The 12301-nt window shown below is 38.8% G+C and overlaps 1 pseudogene across 1 annotated transcript; it reads right to left on the reverse strand.

Annotated features, from left to right (window-relative positions):
- Positions 1 to 4391: 4391 nt before the first annotated feature.
- Positions 4392 to 7734, reverse strand: LOC308245697 (large ribosomal subunit protein uL11-like; annotated as a pseudogene). Its single transcript has one exon. The product of its transcript is annotated as a large ribosomal subunit protein uL11-like (transcript).
- Positions 7735 to 12301: the final 4567 nt, after the last annotated feature.

A 12301-nucleotide genomic window follows, 5' to 3' on the forward strand; every position in this document is an offset into this window, starting at 1 on the left:
ATGCCAGCTTTAAACTTGTCCACTGAAAGATGTGGAAGAGGGTTAAGGGGAAAAAAAGCTGTGAGAGGATGGGTGAATGACAGCTATGAGTTGAAGACTCCCACACAGAGAACTATTGGGTTCCAATAATTTCATAACCTCTTGTTAGTTGACACTATTTGCTTTCATTACTCCCCACCACCACCCTCCCCCGGAAATTTTAAATGTCTTATCTATTTCTAAGTGAATTTTCTGACTGTTTGCCGTTTGTTTTTTGTTTTTTTTTTTCTTTAGAAATGAAGATAGAAAATTATAACCACCAGAGACTTTTTTTTCTTAAGCCCAAACTATTTAACTTTTCCTCAAAATTTTAAATATGGTATTTTGTCCACAAAATTGCAATTTCAGTTCTTATTTCCTGCTCAGTCATTATTTTTGCACTTATCTGGGTTTTTTCCAGTTCCTTGTTCTTAAAATGTGGAAAATGTAAGCGTGAACCCTATATTGGAACTAAGACTTTCTTCCTTTTTGGAACACTTGAACAGGCAATATTTGGGGTTATCCCCCTCACAATGCATACAAGCATCTATTTTTCCATGTCCATCCTGAGACCAAGCAGCACTGTCTGTATTTGTTTCAAAAGTTTTAGCAAGTCCTTTCTTCCTTTCATTTTTGATAGCATATCTTCTCTTTGTCAGAAAATAAGACATCTTTCTCTCTGTTTCCTTTGGCAAGTTATTTTCTTATCTCAAATTCTTTTTAGAGATAGGATTTGATCCAGGAAATAGGTTTCTATTTCCCTTCAACTAAGTTTGTATGCTAGGTTAAGAAGACTGTAGGAATTTTTATCTTTATATACATACTAGAGGCCCGGTGCATGAAATTCTTGCACAGCAGGGGGTCCCCCTCAGCCCAGCCTCAGCCCAGCCTGCACCCTCAACAATCTGGGACATCCCTCTCACAATCCTGGACCACTGGCTCCTAATCACTCACCTGCCTGCCTGCCTGGTCGTTCCTAACTGCCCCCCCTGCCAGCCAGGTTGCCCCCAACTGCCCCCTCCCTGCCAGCCTGGTCTCCCCCAACTGCCCCCTTCTGCTGGCCTGGTCGCCCCTCACTGTCCCCCCTGCTGGCCTAATCGCCCCCAACTACCCCCCCCCCCACTGGTCTGGTTGCCCCACACAGCCTGCTTGTTCAGTTGTTTGGTTGTCCCTCACTAACCCCCCTGCCAGCCTGGTCATAGGCAGCCATCTTGTGAGGGCATGAGGGTTAATTTGCATATTACCTCTTTATTATATAGGATAAAATGAATGTACTGTATTATGAATATTTCTTCCATTTGACTTTCCTTAACTCAATTAGAATCTATTTAGGACTTTTATTGTCTTCTTTCTTTGCTGTAATCCTTTAAGGTGAAGTCCTCATTTTAACAGAAAACATTAGGGTAGTTTATTTATGAGGGCAAATTTTCAGATGCATTCCTACTGTTATCATTATATCTTGCACGTTTCTTCTGTCCTGATCCTTTGCTAATACAGCACACTTTCCTTCTTTACAAATATTATTGTTTATGTACTGTTACAAGTCCTCCGAAACACCCTGTTCCCCTTGCTAATGTTAATTAAAAGGTAGTGACACCCTTCATTGTAGGGCAATGTAGAGGCAGCTACACCCAGGGATCTATGCCATTCAGCAGCCATTGTAGCCATAATTACTGGTACTGGCTTGACTATGGCAGAACTGAGCTATAGAGCCACAGACCTGGAGACAGCAGATGTCACTTCTCCCATGCAACCTCCAAGTGCCATGGGTTTAAAATGTTCACATTGTAAAATATCTGTGTACATTTTTATGTAAATGTTGCATATGGCAGTTTTTTTAGAGAATTTGTCCTAGTACTTGTTTTCCCAAGTTAAATGTTCAATGTTTTCTTTTTCATTAACTAAAATCTTGAAAAGTAAACTACCAAACTTTTTCTCTCCTTTTCCCTTTGTAATTCATTTCACAAAGCTTCTTTGGGGCTTTCTTTTTTAGAAATACATAGCTTATTTACAGCCCACTCTGATTTCTTATTGATGTTAGTAAAAAATTGAATTCTTACTCATGCTATTTCATTACCAGTGATAGTTACCACCAATTACTACTAGTATATGGCCTAGTCTCCAGATACCTAGTACGTACCTTTATTCAAGAAATGATTTGAAGAACTAAGTATGTTATTAAGTATGTTACAGTTCCCGTACCTTTATTCAAGAAATGATTTGAAGAACTAAGTATGTTATTAAGTATGTTACAGTTCCCAGAATGCTACTTACTGGTTTTCTCATCTCTGCTCCTTAACTTTAATGAATATTAAATGGCTCTCAGTTTAATTATTCCAGATAAGAGGGGAAAACACTGGTTTCTGTATCATAATGTGCTCAAGGACAATTTGCATTATGGAGGAGTTGGCAATGTGAATGCTCATGATGATTTATAAAAGAGATATATGCACATAACTTTAAAAATAAAATAGTACTACAAAACTTAAATTAAAAAAAAATAAATAAATAAAAAAAGAAGCTCCATTTACTCTCCCCAGACACTTCTTCTTTATACTTTCTTCTAGAATTTACCTAGGTACTTCTAAATAATATGGTAAGCTGCTATGTATTGATCAATTAATTTAAAGCATTACCTATTAACTTCCTATTATAAGTGGTGAGAATTCTCTCCTTAAACTACCACTTCCCCTTTTCCCCTCCCCTGGTATAAGTTATAATATAATTTGTGTTTTAATATTACATAGAACAATGTATTCTCTAGTGATTCAAATATTGCACTATGACTATAGTTACATTCTTGTACCACTTTAATATTTTGTTCTTTTTCCCCCTCGATATCATCTTTTTTTGTTTAATATTTTCATTTTTTTCTATATTTTCAACAACTATAAACATATATTTTCCACATAATCAAATGTATCAGAAATATGTTATATCCACTTATGTTTTTTGCTTTTTTAATCAGATACTTCCCAAGGCCCTCCACGCTGCTATATTAATCTAGATATGCTGTCTTGGCTACATGGCTATTGTCTGGGGTTTTGTGTAACCTCTATTCTGTGTTGTACCTCTATGTCTTGGATCTATGCTGTATATGTTGCTTTATTCCCTTGTTTTGGTAGTATATACATTTTTCCCTAGGGAAAAGAATGTGTAGAAAGTAACATTTTGAGATCTTATATATCAGATCATGTCTTATTCTAATTCTCATCCTTGACTGATAGTTTAACAGGATATACAATTTCAGATTGAAAATCAGTTTTCGTCAGAATTTGAAGGTGTTATTCCATTGATTTCTAATTTTGAACATTGCTGTTGACATATGATGATGTTATTTTGATTCTGATCCTCTGTGTATGACTTCTTATTATCTCTAGAAGTTTTAAGAATATTTTGTTTGCTCATGGAATTATGAAATTTGATGATGTTCCATATTGGGATCTTTTTACGTTCATTGTACTGGATATTCCAAAGGCCCCTTCTACCTAAAACTCATGTATTTTAGTATTGGAAAGTTCTCTTGTGTTATTTCTCTCTCTGAAATGCCTATTTGTCAAGTGTTAGACCTCCTGATTCATTCTCTATGCAACTGGAAAGTACCTCTGAGTTTCACTTTGGAATCACACTAGTGAACTTTCATCTCTAGACACAGACACCATAAATTCACTGTTAAAGTTGGGAACTAGAAACTAGAATTTCTCCTGGGTTTCTAAAAGCTGTGTATGTCTTTGCCAGAACGGATTCCTTGTGCCACCTGCTTCTTTATGTACTTAGAAATCACAATTGCCCATGGGGTTGACTGTTTAGAGAAAAGTCAAAAACTTGTATCCTAGCTGCAAGATAGCTTGAGATTTCAAGTGCAACTTTAGGGATCTACAGATTCACAAGATCAGAAATTCTCTGAACATAGGAAGGCTATTCATAGGCACTCATTAAGTTTGGGGAGAGGATGGCAACAAATAGTAAGAACTTCAAGGAATTGAATGTGTGGGCAGAAAATTAATTTTCATTCTACCCTTCTAAGTTCTTCAGACTGGAGTAATAATAAAATTAACATGAAACAGATTTACAGGAGAAAATGACCAAATTTATTATGCTTGTACATTACAGAGGTTCTTATATAAGAATATGAGACCTTAGGACGCATTTGGTAGTTAAGGCTTATGTGCCATTCTGAACTATGGAGAGGGAGGCAGGGTCTGGGACTATAGAGGGAAAGCTGTCAATTAACAGATAGACGAAGGAACAAATATTTGGTAAACAAATTCTTGCTTGGCCACCCAAAAACACTGGGACATGGAAGTCTAGCAGATTTTGTTTGGTTTCTTCCTGTCTGTAACATTTAGTTTATATTACGATGATAAGGTGCTTAACTCCCTTCCTTTAAGCAGGTCTTTCTATATGAATTCTTTTAGGTGGGGTCATTGTTTCTTCTGAGTTATTTATTTATTTATTATTGTTGTCAAATAATCTTTAATTGAAACATTTTCCTTTGTAGTTCTTAACTAGCCGGACATTCCATTGCACCACTGTTGATATCATCTATGATGTATGTCATGAGGGTGGCGGCCATCAACATTGTAGCCCACAGACTGGGCAGTTCCCAGGATCTCTTTAATGGTTCCAGAGAGTTCTCTAGCTGAAGATCGGTATCGCATCTGTCGGGCAGTGCTGACAATCACATCAAAAGTGATATTTCCACTGTGCTTAATTTTTTTTGCTTTTTTCTGTCTCTTGGCAGTTCTTTGAGGGCTTTGATGAGCAGGCTGAGGCAGAAGACACTACCTCCATCTGGGCCTGTCTATTCTGAATGGTCAGTTTCACTGTAATCCTCAGACCCTTTCAATCACCGGTTGCTTTAACGATGTCATCACCAACCTCTTTTGGAGATAGATCCAGGGGGCCGATCTTGGGGGCCAGGGCAGACATGGCACCCACTTCCCCACCAGTGCACCTCAGGTATATGACTTTGATTTCATTGGGGTCGAACTTCGGCGGCATGGTGGAGGCAGCTGATGTCAGCTGAACCCGGATTCAGGATGGCCGAAGAAAGTTGCACCTGAGTCTTCTGAGTCTTTTATTTCTTAAAAATAACCAACTTAAAATAATATCTCAAAATGTGGGGGTGGCAAACTTTGCTTCCTATCAAATGTCTGGGATGTCTTTCTTAAACGCAAAACAGTAATATATTAAACATAAATAAATTTGCTTTTTAGTTTTATCAAGGTGATAGTGTTTTGTGTACTGCATTACATGCATATTACATATATGAAAGAATTGTAGAACTTTGTCTCTGGGAAGAAAGCAGTCTTTTTATTCACTTTTTTGAATTTAGTAAGAACTAGCAGTGTTTTGTTTCCTGTAATCAACTAGGTTGTCTTTGGAAAGTTAATGGTTAAATGGGTTGGGACTATTGTTACTACTGTCATTAGCTAGTTACTAATATTAATTGGGAAGGAGCAAAGGGAAGGCCAGGCATTATAAGGGTGGCCATCTGGGAAGCTGCAACTTTACCCTCCCCAGGGAACCGTGAATCCATTCCCTGCAAATCACTGCGGGAAGGGACTGGACAAAGGGGAGGGTGGGCACGTGCACAGTAAAGTTGAGGAAAAATACTTGCCTGTCAGTCTAGCCTGGGAAACCATGGATTGGCTAACGGGGATGGAGCCACTGCAAGTACACGAAGAAATCTTAGATTAAAATCCTCGGACAAAGAATTCTCTCTGAGTGTTCCTCTGGCTTTGCTCCTGCTTCCTTGCACTTGCCTGTATTTCCTCCATAACCATGTGGTGCTAGAGGCTACATGATCCATGGCAGTGAAGACGCCACACACAATGGACTGCAGCTAGAAACAAGCTAAGCAAGTCTGATTCTGGACTGGACTGTGCAAATATAGAACAGAAACTCTGAGCAATGGCTTTAATCAGGAAAAGGGGCTGTGGCTCTGCTGAAGACACAGCGCACTGTACTTCTTCCATGGTGTGATGGAGGGAGCAGAGGCCTTGGGAACTCAGGGGTTTAGTTCCATGCAAATTAATACCACTCATTCTCAGCAAATCCCTTTTCTCATGACATTGCAAGAAGCCCACTCCCACCAGCAACAGGAGGGGACATGGAGGGCACCCCACCGATAACACTATAATTTCATACACTGTTATGTCATTTATCTATGAAGAGCTGTTTGGCTGATCTAGTAAAATTGTAGTATGTCATTTTAATATGTTGTCAAAGCCAGTGATATATAGATTTACCAGTTGGAACTTAAAATTACTTTTTAAATGTTTGTTTCCCCCATTAGCCTGAAGGTTCTTTGACAGCTGGAATCAGGTCTTATTCATTTTTATATCTTCTTATTTTTAATATTGAATCTATACAATATTGAGTGTATATTTGTATGTCAAGTGATCATTTCTGATTTAAGGAACAAAATATATATTTTTATAAGGTACAAATATAGTTAGATATGCTCTGAAGTCAAGAAAACATATAGCCACGTCCAAACGCTTCCACATAGTACTAAGCATGTAATAATTCTGAGAGCATCTGGATAGAAAATACAATATGCAGAAACCTGCACACAACCTAATGGGACCAGAAAAGGGGGCTGTAGCTAATAGCAATAGACAGGGATGGCGTCCACTTTAGATGGCCCAGCAAACTAATTCAACTCCAGAACATGGAACGATTTATTTTTCTCGAGCAGGCTTAGGTATCTAGGGACCCAGTTTGAGAGGAGAAATGTGGGATATATTGTCACGGACTTCTGCAAATAATAGTTTTCAGTCTGATACGATTGCCAGAATAGTAAATCAAGGCTTGACTTCACCTGGGAGAGCAACTCTGAAAGCAAGTCCAGTACCCAGGAGTATTGGACACTGGAGTGAAAAGAAGAACCAGGATTAAAGCAGACTGGCCATCCCTAGGAACTGGGGAAGATAGACCAGTATTTCTCAAAATGTGGTTCCCCCAACTGATTAGTAGCAGTAGCATCACCTGGGAATTTATTGGAACTACAAATGTACAGGCCCTACTCTTGAGTCAGAAAGTGATCAGGAACGCTGGTGGTAGGATTCAACAATCTGTTTTAAAAGCCCTCCTGGTGAGTATGATGGACTGACCTTCCAGGTGATTAAATTCACCTGCACCAACAAACACCTTCCTCCCTCTCCCCCAACATGTAAGACATAGCATTATACAGATTATATGTGAATCCCATTCCTCTATTCCTTTTTGGAGAGGGAACTCATAAAAACCACTGGGATTTATTCTTGTCAGTTTAAGGCCAAGATAAGGTAGAATCTGTACACACAGTATGTTCATTGTTCACACCTGGCAAAACAGCTTCTTGGGCAAGCAGATGAGCTCTTCTGAGTTTATATTAACTAGCCATTCCATCTTAGTAGAGTCATTCAACTTCTGAATACTTCGATTTACTGATTTGTGAAATGAAAGGAATGAATGAATGATTGCTATGGTTCTTTTCAGCTCAAATGATATAAGCTCATTCCTTTTTGGATTTAAAAGACTTTCAGCATTTTAAAAACTAATGGGTATCCCTGGCTGGGTAGCTCAGTTGGTTAGAGTGCCATTCGGATATGCCAAGGTTTTGGGTTTATCCCCAGTCAGGGCACGTACAAGAATCAACCAATGAATGCAAGAATGGGTGGAACAACAAAATCTCTGTGTCTCTCTCTCCCCCATCCCTTTCCTCTTTCTCTCTTAAAAAAAAAAAAAAAAAAAGCATAAATAAAATTTTTTTTAAAAAGTAATGTGTAAAGTGGCAGTGCATAGGATAATGTAAACAATTATTTGTTTTCATTATGACAAATACCATTTTGGTGGTATAAAAATGAGTATATAAACTTTAATATAAGCCAACTTCTATTGGAATAGGGGGCGGTAAAAATTATAAACCCTGAGCATAAAAATCCTACTATGAATTACCTCAGCATACAGGAATGCATAATTGGTGACTATAGTTTCATGAAATTATTGATCTAATATGTATCATTTATATTCAAAACTGGATTGTATAATACTTGATATTTGTTATGCCTCTCAATTCTCCATGGCTAATAGTTAATATTATTAGGGTTTTTTTTTTACTAGATAAGGAAAAACTGAACACTCAAGTAATTTAGCCAGAGTCAGTGGTCATATTAGAATAAATTCATTGTTCCTTGTTTGAAAGTCATTCGGTTCAAAGCTTTGCTTTGAGTCAGTGTGTCAGAGGTGGAGGGCAATTATGCAGTTCAAATTTCTCATTCACCTATGCCTAAAAATGGAAAAGGCAAAAATGTAAAACAATATATGGATATATTGGTTTGTTACATTGCAACAGGCGTTGAATAAAATTTCATTGAGAGGCAGGATAATGTAATGAAAATAATGCAGGCATTCTAGTCAGACAGACCTACGTTGAAGACCAGCTCTACAGTGGTCAAGTTAGCTTCACCGTACTTCAGTTTTTCCTCTGTAAAATGGTGATAATACCCATCTCATGAGATGGTTGTAGGGAATAAACATGAAATAATGTATGTAATAGTACCTACTGCAAAGCCTGGCGCTTAAAGGTGCTATTACTACTAAATTGTAGCTGTTACTACTATATAGAATTACACTGAGTGGCCAGATTATTATGATCTCTGAATGCATAATAATCTGGCCACTTTGTGTGTGTGTGTGTGTGTGTGTGTGTGTGTGTGTGTGTGTGTGTATGTATTAGAGGCCCAGTGCATGAATTCGTGCATGGGTGGGGTCCGGCCAGCCTGGGCAGGGGTAGGGGACATAGGCGGTTGGCCGGGCTGCCTGCTGGTCGAACTCCTGGTCGAGGGGACAATTTGCATATTAGCTTTTTGTTATATAGGATATACACTGAGTGGCCAGATTATTATGTGTTCAGAGATCATAATAATCTGGCCACTCAGTGTAAAGTCCAAGGATTTCCCACAAAAATGATTTTCAAGAATATTAGATCAAACTATTCAGCCATACTTATATACTTTAAACACACAAACATGTCTAGCCTGAAAACGTACAAAAGTTTCAAGCTTATTTCCCTGCTCTGTTCTCTCATTTCTTGTTTCCAATACTAAAAAAATATTTTGCCATCTTATCAATAATTACAAATCTGCCTATTATTTTAAGATTGGAGCCCTAAATCTTAATACTAGTTTACTGAATATAACTTCTTGTTTAATTGTGACTATCTTTCTCCAGAGTCTATTTGTCCTTCTCTAGAGATTACAAAAACCATAATTAGTATTTGTATTAAACCAGTTTTTCTAGAAGCAGAACCTGAGACAGGGATTCAGCCCATGTGATTCATTGAGGGCATGTTCTTCAGGAAACACTTGTAAGGGAATGAAGGAGACTGCATAGGGAAGAGGAAATAGTCATGCAAATGACATGTGAGATGTCTCAGGTGAAGGCTACCCCTAGCTTGATCACAGAAAATGAGGCTCTAGATCATAAGTCAGTCCACAGAAATGTCACCTTGAGGCAAGAGGATTAACTTTTTGTATGCCATTTATCGCACAGCCATTGGCTTTGGGAGGAGGGAGCGGTTTGGGTGGTGGCTCCCAATAGCCAAGGCAGTGCCAGATCTCTGGAGAAGGGAGCAAATGTGAGCCATTAGCAGGCAACACTCTCAGCAGCGGGGAGCTGGGTGCAAGGACTGGTCCAGGGGGTGTAGTTCATTTTACTGGAAGGTTTCCAAATCTATGATTTTTCCTTTGCACTCACAGCATGTCAAATGGTAATAACTAGGCTTATATGAGCTGAAATCTAGTTCACATTATGTTGGCCAAGTTGTGCGTGGGCCCTAGCACTCAGAGGAGAGAACTTTGGCTAATTCCTACAAAGTACTGAATAGACTAATGACAATTCTAAGTATAAGCTGCAATTGAAAGGTCTCAATACTGCTCCGCAGGGTAAGGAAGGCAATACTAATATTTAAGGAAAAATAATACTGGGATACAAACTGTTCTGTCATCTAAGTCCAATGATTGGGCCATCACTTAATCTTGATTTCACTTACAACTAGGGATAAGTTAAAAACAAACAAACAAAAAAACAAAACCTGTCACTTCTTAGTCCCAAAAGCACATGGAGGCTTGTAGTTTAGGTTTAGATTCATGCTTCAGCTCTGACTCTATAGTGCCCTGAGACTTCAGAGAAACTTCAGCAATCAAAAAAGAAAAAATCTCAAAGGCCCTGTTCCAACCAGGAAATCAGAAGTTACTTTAAGATTTTAAGACAGAATGAATTTAATTCAGGAACTTGCTCCCACAGGTGATAGGAATGCTGAAAAACTAGGAAACTGTAAAAACAGATTATCAACAGTAGAAAGTCTCTACAGATGTGAGGCTGGAGGCGTAAAGAGAGAAGGTGGAACCGGTCACCTTGCAGTAGCTGGAACCACAGCTGGCCTATACTGTGCTGTCAGGCCCTCACAGGAAAGAGGAGAGCATTTCTTGATTTCTCTCTCCAGTCCTCCAGTCCTGCCCAGTGCCTCTCATTGGCCAAACCCAGCTGGAAGTCAGCTGATTTGAAGGCTGGGAATTTTACATTGGAGGGGTCACTCCCCAATCTCTATAATGCATGACAGAGCAGAGGAAGGGTGAGAAATAGGTTTGAGAACAAATTCTCAAGGACAGATGCACTATTTGCTAACATAACCTTAAAAGGTTGTATTTGGCCTTCTGAGTTTCCAATCCCAGCGTATATCTCCTTCAGAAAGAGCAACATACGTATATTTACAAATTCATTTTCTCTTGACTATACTTCTCCCATTCAGAGTTTCTGCTCATTACTAGCCTTCAAATGGCTTACCTATAACTGGATTCCACATGTCATCTTTATTCTTCTACATTTTCCTGTAACACATACCTACTCTTCCACAAAATCTGATGTTCATGCCCCTGAGTAGTGGCAGCCACATTTACCAGGTATAATTTGTGACCTTGCCTTCTGGCCATAGCAGATTGACCTGGGGGTGAATACCTAGTGGCTGCTGGACCAATTGAATTTGTCTCCTGAGATCTGAGAACCATATGCTCTAAATGTTAGTGTATGCTAACTGCATGAACTAAAGACATATAAACACAATGTGGGGTGGCCATTTTCTACTGTGTGCACGAAAGATAAAATAATTCTCAGAGAGAAATCAGATGAAGCAGACAGACAGAAGGAGGCATAGATGGGAGACATGTGACCCCCCCCTACCCGTCCCCTCCAGAGAGAGACACAGGAAGAGTAGCCTGCATCCTGCTAGCTTTCCCCTTACTAGTTTCCATCTTTTGAGGTGCCAGTTTCACTTTCTGTTCTTAGATTCTGAGAAATACTCCATTATCCTGTGTAAATTCCTATTTTTTGGCTTATTCCAGGGGTTTCTATTACCTGCAAGGTTATCTAAGAACTTTTATAGAAAGATCTTTGATTAAGTTAACATGTAAAACTAATCTGATGAAATTAAGTTATACATTTGCTTTCTTGCATTTCCATTTCTTCTCCTTTCAGATAGTTATGAAGATCTAAACAGTAGAATATCGGTACTTTTCTTTCCCCCTGGGTATTCTTCATACTGAAGCTGTTGCATGCTTAAAGTATGTTCAGTTAGACTGGGACTTTGAATCTACAAAGGAGGAAAACTCATCAATAAGCATTAAAACTGACTTGGTATGTTGACTCAGTTCCTACATAATGATGGTATCTACACGTATACACATGTTAAGGATCTGACACATAAGGCGAATGTGTCATCCTGTCACAACTTCCTGTTTTAATGCAGACGCAGACAACATCCCAGTCTTCCTCAGGCTTTCCAAGCACCATGGGGTTTACTGTGTCATAAGGGACAATTGACAGACAACTTCACCTCAGCCCATACTTACTAGAGAAACTTCTTTTACTCTTGGTTCCATTCCAACATAGTTCTGAGATAATTGGATAAGTAGATGGAAACAAGGCACTCATATCCATAGACATTAGAATCCAAAGAGATCCACCAAGCCTCATTAGAAAGACACAAGAGGAATAGCAACCTGTCCTTCATTTTGAAGGAGGTATGTGTACATATCCCCCGGAAGCATCCCTGAAGTATCAGGCTCCTGTATTTGATAGTTGTATCTATCTCCCCAAGCATTCATTTATCTGACCAAGGCACTTAGAATACTGGAAACTTCCTAATCTCAGGCCATTTCAGCGTGATGTTATTTTGTGCCAGGAACTAGCATGATATCAAGTAGAATGGGAAGATGAGAGAGCGGACCTATGCTTG

The sequence above is a fragment of the Plecotus auritus genome (genome assembly GCF_963455305.1).
Source record: "Plecotus auritus genome assembly, chromosome: 4".
NCBI lineage: Eukaryota > Metazoa > Chordata > Mammalia > Chiroptera > Vespertilionidae > Plecotus > Plecotus auritus.